Source organism: Mirounga angustirostris, unplaced genomic scaffold (assembly GCF_029215605.1).
Source record: "Mirounga angustirostris isolate CCGP_5_RB_7025 unplaced genomic scaffold, mMirAng1.0.hap1 SCAF_1, whole genome shotgun sequence".
In the NCBI taxonomy this organism is placed as follows: domain Eukaryota; kingdom Metazoa; phylum Chordata; class Mammalia; order Carnivora; family Phocidae; genus Mirounga; species Mirounga angustirostris.
Window position 1 is genome coordinate 130,627,659 of NW_026991709.1, and position 13,325 is coordinate 130,640,983.

Below are 13,325 nucleotides of genomic sequence, written 5' to 3' on the forward strand. Positions count from 1 at the left end.
TGTTGCTGGGGCGCCTGGGTGGCTCAGTCGTTAAGCGTCTGCCTTCGGCTCAGGTCATGATTCCAGGGTCCTGGGATCGAGCCCCATGTCCGGCTCCCTGCTCAGTGGGAAGCCTGCTTCTCTCTCTCCCACCACCCCTGCTTGTGTTCCCTCTCTCGCTGTGTCTTTCTCTGTCAAAGAAATAAATAAAATCTTAAAAATTAATAATAATAATAGCTGTTGGTTTTATACCCCTGCCTGGCCCTTTGCTAAATGCTTTACAAATATTAGTTCATTAATCCTTACAACAACCCTTTGTGTGAGATATGATTGGTCCGTTTTATTGATGAAGACCAAGATGGGATTCAAGCCTATCTCTGACTGACTCCAAAATCCATGCTTAAAATCAAAAGACAGGGCTAGGATGAGTGAAACAACAAGTTTCCATTGAACTTCAGGGGAAGGAGCAATTCTGGCAGAACAGAGTGGTTTAGAAACATTTTCCAGAAATGGTTACCTTTGAACTAGACTGACAGAAACCATTTTCTCTCTTTTGCTTTGTTGGGAAGATATGTCTTAAAAGCACTGACATTTATAATCCATTTTACCTTTTTATTTTCAAAAGTAAAATTAACTGTATATAAACATTTACTTCTCGTCAACTTTTCCTTATGCGTGATTGCAAAGTCATACTTTCCAGTAAAGGGTTTTACAATACATATTATATGAAATTTATTTTATTCTGGTGGCATTAAGTATTTTCATGGTGGTAAGTAATAGATTACTATAAAAGAAATTTCTGTGAGTAGCTGTATGAAGGATTTTTAAATCATAAGAACTGTCATAGCAGGTCTATTTCTAATGTATATAGAGATGTTATGTGTGCAAATATATCATCAAGAATGCACAAGATCAAAAGTGTGAAACTAAATACAGTTCATAACTCAACAAAACAAGAGTGAGGTTGTGCCAGAACAACTTTGCTCTTCATATTTCCCATTGCAGTAACATTTAAGGGATTATTTCCGAAAACGTTCATGAGTCAGAAGTGGGGAATGAGTAATACTGTGCTTTGGACTTTATGAATGTTTGACTGCCAAAGGGACATTATCTAGTTTTTTCAATAAGGCAATGAGTTGCTGCTTCGTCCTCAGATTCCTAACTGGCTCATTTGGAAAAACTTGAATATAATTTGAACAACCAAGTTACTGGTGTCTTCTGAACTTAGCACTGAGTTTTCTTAAACTGTTCTAATTTAGTGAACAATACTTTAATCTCATTTGTACCTGGGTAGACATAATTACCAGGGGCTGAGGGTTACAGTAACCTTAGAATCGGTCAAGATTCTTTAGCAAACAGAAAAGCAAGGTTGGATTGATTCCCTCAAAATCAGAATATGTTTGGAAATATATTAAATGGTGAGTTGACGTTTCAATTTTCTTTGTGGATTTTTAAACTTTATCATGATGAAAAGGTCAAAGAAAAATATTTATGAGGCCCATGATGGGGATGAATTTTATGTCTTTTAATTTGTAATTCCACTGGAATTTGGAAGTCTTTAAATTTTATTCCTCTGTGTATTTCTTATCCTCATGTTCAGATTTCCCCCATAGAGTATAACATTTTGGCATTTTGGCTCTCATTATGAATGAATTAAGAAATTTTTTTTAAAGGGCCAGGACTGAGCTGAGGTTCCATATTTTAAACCAGTAGGGTCATGCTATTTTAATTCCTCAATTAGCTACTTTTTACTGAGCATGAACTGTGGTTCCAACACTGGAGTTGGAAAAGTGAGCACAAATTATCTATCTTTCCCTCTTTGTACTCTTAGATTTTGCAGACAAACCTTGTTTTCCCGCTTGACACACCCAGACTTTAGTATAGTGACCCTGGCATACACTTACCAATGGAGAGAATAATCAGAATCTTTTCAGAGGGACCACATTTTTAACCTGCTAAAAGAGAACAAGGTTTTTCAAGTTACAGTAAGACACATCCCCTAAATTCCATAAGGGGGAAAGACTTAATCTAAACCTAACTATGCCATTTTGTTATAGGGAGGGCCTAGTGCTTGCTTCGGCAGCACATATACTAAAATTGTTATAGGGAGGGCCTAAATATCGCAAAGACCTATTTTTTAAAACAACATTTACAGAAAAAAAAGGGGGGGGGGTCGGGTCATGATCCCAGAGTCCTAGGATAGAGCCCCACATTGGGCTCCCTGCTCAGCGGGAAGCCTGCTTCTCCCTCTCCCACTCCTCCTGCTGTGTTCTCTCTCTCGCTGTGTCTCTCTCTGTCAAATAAATAACTAAAAAATCTTTTTTTTTTTAAAAGATTTTATTCATTTATTCGACAGAGAGAGACACAGCGAGAGAGGGGACACAAGCAGGGGGAGTGGGAGAAGGAGAAGCAGGCTTCCCGCTGAGCTGGGAGCCCGATGTGGGATTCGATCCCAGGACCCCGGGACCATGACCTGAGCTGAAGGCAGATGCTTAACGACTGAGCCACCCAGGCACCCATAACTAAAAAATCTTAAAAAGATAAATAAATAAAACAATGTTTATAGCAAAATGTTTTCCCTCCAAATACATAGACTGTGGAAGCTAAAGTGGGACAGGGGCTGCATTCTGGCTTTAGGAAAGAATCAGTAATACATTAATGAATCATATTTTTCTCTTTTCTTCATTAGTTCCAGAGATGACTCATGTCACCATTGTGGATTAAGCATGCATGGGCTCAAGAATAAAAATAAGAGTTTGAAATATATTTTTTGAAAATCCAAGAAAATAATCACTAATTTGCATCATTGATCACATTAGAACCTCTTCTTTAAAAGAAATGCAGATTTTAATGATAGACTTACTGTTTTAGCATGAAGAAAGAATGCATAGGTTGGCTAGTTTTTAACGATGCCAAGAGGAGGAGATGATTGGGCTGACTATAGCAGCATCATAGGAATGTAGCTTGTTGTCTTGGCATCTGAAAGGAGGCTGGTAGAGGAAAGTTATGAATTGTTGGCCCAATTCTAGTCATCAATTTTGTCAGTCATTTATTTGAAGACATAAAATTATCCTTTTTCTGGTATAAAAGTGGTACAAACAGTATAAAACGAAAACAGGACCAGCTAACATAATAGGTAACAGAATTGAGATTGGACTTTATTATGGCAGATAAGAAATCTACAGATAGAATTTTCTAGGGATAAATGCAAATTTCTATTCTCAGGTTCAAAAATTTAATTGCACACTCAAAGTTTGGAGATATCTTGGGTTGGTTAAGAGAAATATTAACAATTTAGTGGGAGATTATTATGCTGATGAAGGTTTTGAAAAATATTTTATATTCACTCATTCATTCCTTCACTCATGTACTTAATTACAATATGCCAAAAATAGCTCAGAATTTCTTGCACTCAAAAGCTTACATTTTAATTGGGAAAGATAGACTCATAACTGATAATTGCTGAACAATGTGATAAATGGTAAAAGAGAGGGTTAAGCAGTTTTGCAGAAGTACAGAGAAGGGAACAATTTCTTTGCCTTCAAAAAGGGGTTGACTTTTGAACTGGAATTTGAGGATTAAGTAGGAGTTTGCTGGAAAGAGAGAAGAGAATGAAGGGAGGAGAACATATGCAAAGAAAAGAGGGTGTTTTGATCATAGAGTACACATTGGAGGTGGTGGGAGCTGAGGCCCAAATCATAGGCAGGAGCCTATCTTGAAGGGCTTTCTGTGCTGTGTTAGAGATTGAGATCTTGGATTTAAATAGGTTGTGGTGTGTGTGGAAGTGGGAAATGACTAGCAGATTTATGTTTTAAAAGGATTGTGTTAGAGATTGAGATCTTGGATTCAAATAGGTTGTAGTGTGTGTGGAAGTGGGAAGTGACTGGCAGATTTGTTTTAAAAGGATGACTCTGGCTTGTAATATAATGGACTCTGGGAAGGCAGTTTAGAGCCTGTTGGGATCAACAATGTAAGGTTAAGGCATGAACTCAGTCAAGGAGTGACAGGGAAAGGGACACAGGAAGAAAAAGTAGGAAGATAGCCAAGAGGCAGAATTCTATGAGATACAGTCAGAGGAATCAGGTGTATTTAACCTGGAGTAGAGAAAACTAAGATGAATGGGTGTCTGCTGTTGATATTTGGTATTATTCAAGACAACAGAACTAGGATCAGTAGGTGGAGGTCATTAATAACAATTGTATTTACCCAAAAATGGAGCGGGCTTCCTCTCTGGATAATGAGTTCTTTATCCTTGAAGGCATGCAAGTAAAGCTGAATAACCATATTATTCAGCTATAAGATGCCACAGAAAAGAAGTCTTCAACTTCGGGAGACAAGTTACACAAGATGATCTCTAATGTCTCTTCTAGGCTTTCTTTGATTCTTTGGTTCCAGTAAAAAGTCAAGCCATCCAAATGAGCCTTAAGAGACACAGACTAGTGTCCTTTTTTTAAAAAAAAATTTTTTTAATTTTAATTAATTAATTAATTAATTTTAAAGATTTTATTTATTTTTGCACACGTGAGAGAGGACACGGAGGGGGAGCAGCAGAGGCAGAGGGAGAAGTAGGCTCCACACTAGCAGGGAGCCCGATGTGGGACTTGATCCCAGGACCCTGGGATCATGACCTGAGCCAAAGGCAGATGCTTAATGACTGAGCCACCCAGGCGCCCTAGTGTCCTTTCTAAAATAACTCTTAAGGTTCCCCACTCCAAAATGGAGAAGGGAAAACAAATTGGTTTTGATGTCAAACAAAAGCAGACTGGCTTTTAGAGCTTTGTAAGGTTTTCAACTTGCCCTTATTATAGAATGAAGATTTCTTATTTTGGACGTTAGAAAATCCTCAAGGAAGGGAATCAATCATACATATCTTGTTCCTAGTTACGTCCCCAGCAATCCAAGCCTAACGCTTGGCATATACTTTGTGCTCAAGAAATACCTGCTAAACAAATGTAATGGATACTTCATACATCATCCACATCTATTTTCAGGACTTAAGGACCCATTTCCCCAGCTGTTGGGAGAGCTGTCAGCAGGTGGCCCTCAAACCTCTTCAAAATTAAACTTGACCGCAAAAAGCTGTCTCAACCAAGGTCAGACACCTCTTTTAAAGGCAGCCCGCATCTAGTAACTCCTCACTGGAAGGGTATAAAACTTGCCCCAACCTGGGACAACTGTGAAAGGCCATCCCAGCTCTAGAGCTCCCCATGGGGCTAGCTGAGGTCTCTGTTGTGACTATAGGACAACGCAACCTCTCCCTCTGCCTGTCCTGCTTCTTTCCCTTCCTTTTTGCAGAAGTTGATCCTGACAATTCTTTAATAGACCTCCTACACATTAATCTCCATCTCAGAGTCAGTTTCACGGGGAATCAGCCCCAGGGAATTAACCACATGAAGAAGAATCCATTCAATTTTTGACAGAATTTTGTAGAACACAGAATGAGGGTTTCTTGGCTATGAACAGTTTTGATAAATACTTCTGTACTCAACTTCTTCTCCATGGGCTTTTCCTTTTTATTTAAATTAATGTGAATGAAACCCTTTCATGAAGTAATGCTGTCTACCCCCACCACCACACCACCCCACCCCCCACCTCCGGTTTTCCTATGTTTTTCAAGACATTGACTGCTGTTTGATGTAAGATCCAAGGCTGAACTTTCAGAGTGTGTGTTCATTTGGGGCTTGATTTACTGCTCTTTGGCCTTGGTTTGTTTCCATTTGATTTCAAATAATCATTAATCTTCCTGGGAAAGCCTCCAGGGATTGATGGTGCCCTGGTCCGTTCACTGATATGAGCGAAATTATTCAGAAGTTCATGTATCATCCCCTTTTCTGACAACATTTGTCCTTCTGTTAAAGTCCTCAGATGTGCAGTATTTAGATGGAGAAAAAAGAATATCAGAGGGCAAAGACAGAATTGTTTGAGCTTTGCCAAGGGGAAGTAACAGGGGTTACAACTGGTTGGTGAGATGACAGAGAGGGTCAAGCTCTGGTTTATCAGCAACTCATGACCCAGGGCTGGAGAAAGACACTTAACAGAAGGCTTTGGAATTGCTCAACATTGAGCAAATCCCTCACAACCTATGGGCCCACCAATCTATTGATATGTGAACACTAGAACATTATAGGTACCTCTGCCATCTCCAGGCTTCTCCCCTGTGGAGTCTCTTACACCTAGACAGGACCTCAGATGTAGAGTTACACTTGGAATCTGGAAGAGATTAGTGGGACCCCCATACACCGAATGGCGGTGAACAGCACAGCATGATGGTTAAGTGAACATATTCTGGAGCCAGTTTCAAATCCTGGTTCTGCCACTTGCTAGCTGTGTGATCTTTGACAAATTAACTTCTGTGTGCCTCAATTTCCTCATTTGTAAAATGAGAATGATAGTAATAGTGTCCAATTCACAAGATTGCTGTGGGGATTATATGAGTTAATATATGTCTAGTACTTAGAAAAGTACCTACAACATATTAAGCACTGCATGTGCTTTAAAAGATTAATAAAAAAGATTAATAAAAATCTGTAGGCGTCACAAAATAATGCATCAAGAGGAACATTTGACATGGAGATGGGGCCATAGGACTGGTTCTACCAACAAGTCTAGAAGTTTCCGCTAACAAATTCTGACAACAGAATATATAGCCACAAAATTGAAGATGGACCTAAATACTCAGAAGCTCCTCTTCTAGTTTTGTTTTGTTTTGTTTTTTTTGGTAACAAAATATTAATCAAATAAATAATTCTAGTGGAATGGTGGATGCATGGAACGTAGTAATGTTGGCAAAATGGCCAAATTTATGTAGTATTAAAGTTGGACTTTAAGAACTAAGAAATATAGTGACAGCCAAAGGGAATACAAGTTTTCATAGCCACCAGAAAGACAAATATACAATGATTAATTTTAGTGTGTCTCAACCTGGCTTATATCAACATACCTTCCACTCACATTATGGTATGATTGTAATGGCGCACCTATGAATACCTATGAAGTAAATGACTTTCAGCTGGCGAACATGACCTAGACAGTTGTAAAAATATATTCAATACAGATCTTCCTCGACTTATGATGGATTATAAACCCATCGTAAATTGAAAATACCTTAAGTAAAAAATACACCTGACTTACTGAACATCATGTGCTCGGAACACGTATTAGCCTACAGTTGGGCAAAACCATCCAATGCAAAGCCTACTTGACAATAGAGTGTTGAATATTTCATGTAATTTATTGAATACTGTATTGAAACTGAAAAAGAATGGCTGTAGGGGTACAGAATGGTTGTAAGTGTATCAGTTGTTTACCCTCATGATTGCATGGCTGACTGAGAGTTGCGGCTCAGTACAGCTGCTCAGCTTCATGAGTGGCTCTTACTGCGTATCACTAGCGTGGAAGAAGATCAAAATTAGAAACTGGAACATTTCCACTGAATGTGCATCACTTTTGCACCATTGTAAAGTCAAAAAATTGTAAGTTGAACCATCGTTAAGTTGAGAACTGTCTGTATATTTAGCCCCATTGTGTTTTCAGACAAGGAAAGAATATGAAGTACAATTTCCCCCCATATTAAGGCAGCATTTAAGCATAAAGCCAGAATACTCACAACATTCAGGCTTGAAATACGTAAATAAGGCAAGAAGTATCAGACAATATACATTTCCAAAAATGGATCACAAAAAGAATAGATCTTTTGTTTCCCCTCTTGCTTAGTGAAAGACCTGCAATTTATATTGTAAAGACAGCAGGTGCAATGAATATTGCCGCTAATTGTGTAATCACTGAAGGGGTGTGGGTGCTGGCCACTGGTAGAATTAAAAATGTGCTCAGGATTGTTTTGATACCTGTATTTATAAACAAAAGATAGAGGGGAGTTGAATTTCTGTTAAAATCAGCTCTTGTGTTTACATGTTCTAGACATATTAAATATTTGTTTCCAGTCTTTGTTTACCATGCATTTAAGTAATACTACTACAAAAGAAATAGGTGAACGGATGTATGACTTTGACATTTTTTTTTCTATTTATTTTTTCAAGATTTTATTTATTTGTTTGAGAGAGAGAGTGTGAGCAGGGGAAGGAGTAGAGGGACAGGAAGAAGCAGACTCCCCACTGAACGGGGAGCCCGACGTGGGGCTCCATCCCAGAACCCTGAGATCATGACCTGAGCCAAAGGCAGACGCTTAACTGACTGAGCCACCCAGCCGCCCCATGAGATTAAAGTTAATATTAAAATGTAAATAAAATGTGGCTGTTTAAGTTAATTAACATAAAGTAAAATAATAAAATAAAACAAAATAAAAAGTTCTGCTCCTCCATCATAGTAGGCGAATTTCAAGTGGTGAATAGCTAGCTACATGTTGTCCTGTTGCACAGTACGGATGTAGAACATTTCCATCCCTGTGAAAAGTTCTGTTGGACAGTGCTGTTCCATAGCTGTGGTGTTTGGTTTGTTTTCAAAGGAAATCACTTATGGGGCGCCTGGGTGGCTCAGTGGGTTAAGTGTCTGCCTTTGGCTCAGGTCATGATCCCAGGGTCCGGGGATCAAACCCCACGTTGGGCTCTCTCTCAGTAGAGAGTGTGCTTCTCCGTTCTGTGCACGCTCTTTCTCTCTCAAATAAATAAATAAAATCTTGAAAAACAAACAAAAAAAGGAAACCACTTGCTCTTTCAATAGCCAGATGATTTTTCTTAAAAAATCATCTTTATTAAAGTATAATTGACACACCTTAAAATTCACCCATTTTAAGTGTACAATTCATGATTTTTATTAAGTACCAGGGTTTCTCTTCTGAAGTACAAAACACACATCTTCCAAGGATGCTACATATCTAACACAGTTTCAGGTGGAAGTGAATCTATTATTTACTATGAATGGATGTCTTGGGACATTGGGGCTTAATTCTCTCCTGGATCCCCAGGTGAGAAAGACAAACATAATTTGGCAGCGTTTTAAATTACATCAAAGAGACATGTAAGGAAGTATAACTGAATGTCCCTAGGTCAAAGGCATGGTGCAATTGTACCGTATAACCAAAATTTGGCAACTATTGTGGTCGTGTTGCAATACATAGCATTTCCTTTCCTGTCTTCATAAACAGAAGTATCTTCGTAAGAAAAGGGACCTTACATTCACTGACATATGATTAATGTAAAATTGTCTTGAATATCATCACACATTATGCTGTTATGGCAATATTAATATTGCATTCCTCACAATTTCAGTTAGTTTCTTTGTCATTGCACAAAAATGCTTTTTAATATAGTGGTAAGGAACGTTACATATTGTTTTATTTGGCTTTTGTTTCCTTCATGCAATTTTACACTTTCGTTTCTTTTTTTTAAAGATTTTATTTATTTGACCGAGAGAGAGCACAAGCAGGGGGAGCGGCAGGCAGAGGGAGAAGCAGGCTCCCCGATGAACAAGGAGCCCGATGCGGGACTCGATCCTGGGACTCCAGGATCATGACCTGAGCCGAAGGCAGTCGCTCAACCGACTGAGCCACCCAGGCGCCCCTACACTTTCATTTCTTGTGCATTGCCAGTATCTATAGACCTTGTGTAGTGCATTAAACCTTTTTTCCCATTTTTTTAAACCTTTTTATTTACCTAAAATATTGTCATCTTTTCTACTTCTATTTTTCTGTTTAATTTATTATATATTACTCTATTTTTCCATTTGGGTTTTACAGTGGTTTTTTATCAACTTATTTCAACTTGACTTCATTACCTTTTTCATTGTTTAATGGGAACTCTTTTTGTATTTTCTACTGGTGTGTCGTCACTATAATATAGGAACGCCATTGAATTTTGTTAGTCTCTTCTTAATTCCTCTCATCTTTTCTTAATTATCTTTAATACTTTTGTGGCTTGTTTATTTCTAGTTCCTAAATATAACTGCATTGGGCTCCTGAGTGGCTCAGTTGGTTAAGCGACTGCCTTCGGCTCAGGTCATGATCCTGGAGTCCCAGGATCCAGTCCCGCATCGGGCTCCCTGCTCGGCGGGGAGTCTGCTTCTCCCTCTGACCCTCCCTCCTCTCATGTGCTCTCTCTCTCTCATTCTCTCTCTCTCAAATAAATAAATAAAATCTTTTTTAAAAAAGGAATAAATATAACTGCATTAACTTACAAAAACAGGATTTTAAATATCCTTTCTTGTATTTATATATCATGTTTTTTCTTCTTGAATACATTGTGCTGGCATTTATATTTGGATTTTACTATTAAAGTATCTAAGCTTTATTATATTAAGGTGGTAATCCACCATGCTTATTTGGCTTATTTTTTATGATTAATTTTGTTAGATATTTTGCTGTAATATACCAACTTCACATTCTTGGAACAAATCTTGTTTTTTCCATATTGGGCAATTTTTTTAACCTATTATATACATATATATTTTTTCTTTTTTTTATTCTGAGATTTTGGTTAAGGTTGTGCATCTTTGTTTCATTAATGAGATTTCCTAGCCCTGACAAAGCTTAACAAATTCTCTTCGGAAATATTGTTTCCTAGGAAGACATACCATACCTTAAAAATATATATTGGGAGCAATTTAATATTATAAAGGTTTATTTATTCTTTAAAACTTAGAAAATTCTCCAGTTAAGGTGTCAGGGTCATAATACCTAACTTTTCCTACTCATATGTATGAATTAATAATCTTTTCTGTTTCTTGTTGTATATGTTTTTTACTACTTGTTTGTGAGAAATTATATAAACATGATTATTAAATCAGTAGCCATACCCTTATAGTTAAGAACAATGCTCTTTAATATTTAACAAAATCTATGCTATTTTAATTATCTTTTCCCTTGATTACAATAATTTGTAATTTCTCCTCATTGGTCCAAAGGTTTATCAATTTTCTCCATTTTGTCAAAATGCAAACTACTGTTGGTTTATTTCTATTATTCCTTCTTTATTTTTAAAATTTGTGTTGCATTTTTATTTTCCTACTTTGTTTTGGTTCATTACATTACTCCATTTTAAAGTTCTTTAGACACAAAATTAATTCATGATGTTTCTGTTCTCATTTATTGTTAATATACATTTAGAGAGAGAAGTTTTTGGACGCCTGGGTGGCTCAATTGGTTAAGCGTCTCACTCTTGATTTGGGCTTGGGTCCTGATCTCAGGTTGAGATCTGTGTGAGGTTAAGCCTGGCATTGGGTTCCACGCTGAGCACAGAGCCTGCTTGGAATTCTCTCTCTCCCTCTACCCTTCCCCTCATTTGCATGCTTTCTCTCTCTCTCAAAAATAAATAAATAAATACATACATACATACATAAATAAAACAAATGAAAAAATAGATAAATTTTCTTAGTACATTTCTGCCATATCTCATTAATTATGATTTCTTGTACTTACATTCTTGCTATTTTAAAAAATATTTTTGTTACTATAGCTTTCCTCTATGTAAGTTAATATGGTATTTCAAATTTTAATTTCCATGTCATTTGTTTCTGTAGAATTCTATTTTTCCTATTTAATTCTAATTGTATTGTTATGTTGTGGTGTGAGAATGGTTTCATAGATTTCATGCTATTGTTTTTTGCATTAGCTAAGTGCATTTTTCTGTCCCAGTGTATAACTAATTTGTACAACTAGAAAGAATCTTTATAATTCTTTGCCCTATGATCCAATATTTTCCATATGTCTGTTAGCTCTATATTATTCCTTACATTTTTTAGCTACATTGTTTCTCTTCTATTTGTTCACAGACTCTGCCATACTCCTTTAGTCCTGAGATCTGCAGTTATATTTCTGTGGATTTCTCCTTGCCCTTGGCCACCTCCTCCTATATATGTCTTGATGAAGGACTGGCTTCCGGGGCATTTCAGCCCACTCAGAAGGGCCCTGTACTTGGTCAAAATGCTCTGTTGTCACAGCCTTAAATTCTTAACAATTTCAGAACAAAAAGCCCTGAGTTTTCATTTTGCAATGGGATGCTGCAAATTATGTCGCTGGTCCTACTTGTTCCTTATCTTCTGCGACTTTGCTGAACTCATTTTTTTAATCGCGAGCTGATTGGGGATGATTTGTTGGATTTTCTCGATAAGCCATTCCATCATCTAAATGAGATCCTCTTGCAGCCAGACAGCTTCTGCAGCAAAGTCCTCTGGTTAGCTCTTCCCCACCCACAGGGTGAAGTCACTGCTGAGAGTTCTCTTCTCAAGTCTCCTTCACTTAATATCAAGGGTTCTTTTATTACTTCCAGAGAAGCCTGTGATCAGGTGTCCAACAGATGAGACAGCTCAGGCCCTACCAGGGCTTTTGGCTGGAGCAGCAGTGGGAACACAGGCAAGCTCTGCCCCTAATCTCCCTCTTTCCCACACAACCCAAGAGTCCTCATCTTCCCCAGCCTCTTAACAAAAGAAGGATGGGGCCTGCTCCCTTGCACTTAGGCTTTTAGGCCTGCCATCTTTTCCTGCCATAATCTCTCTGCCTTAACCACACCCTCTCATCATCCTGAAGGTGCAAAACTCAGTGTCTTTCAAACACAGACCTCCTCTTGAGGAGTGAAGGAGGTCACTCGCTGGATGCCTCCTGGGAAATAGAGCTGTCACACAGCAGAATGGGGTTAAAACCCACTGGAGCATCCCTGAAGCTTTGAACTTGAGGTTGGCTTCTCTCTCACCTGTGGTCTGGATGAAGGCAAGTCCCTTCACCTTTCTGAGCCTTCTCAGGTCTACCATCTGTAAAATGGAGACAGTAACTGTAGGTACATATCAGAGTCTCTGTGAGGGATACATGAGATGAGGCAGGAGAAGGTCTTGAAATAGTGCTGGCTGCATGATAAATGCTCACTGATTCTCCACTGAGCTGCATGCTCAGTCCTCAAGGCTACACCAAGATGATGGTACTGGTTGAACACTCTGAGGTCTTCTTTGTCTCTTTGTATGGTAACATCAGGAAGAAACGTAGGGGGAATCCTCCAGGTCTATGTGTTCCTGGAAAAGGGATAGCCAACCTGGAAGACTAACCAGGTCTCAATCTGCTGAAAATAATAGAGATATAAATGTGTCCCCATACTCATTCTTCTTGGGCTGGACTTTCACAGAGGGCATTCTGGCTCTTTTCCACCCCTCAAAATTGCATGAAGGTTAAATTCATGGACTTTGGAACCTTACTTGGCCCTGGGCATGTTACCTAACTTTGGATGTGCCTCTAGAGCTTCATCTGTAAAGTGGGAATAAATATGTCCAACCTGTCCCTCTTCCTGGTCTCACGATGACATTCCTCCTTCCCTCTTGCTCACGGAAGGAGGTGATTGACTTAGAAGGAGATAAGCAGGCTCTCTATCTCCTGTAGACCCTGATTTCCTTTATCTCACTCCTCTCATTCC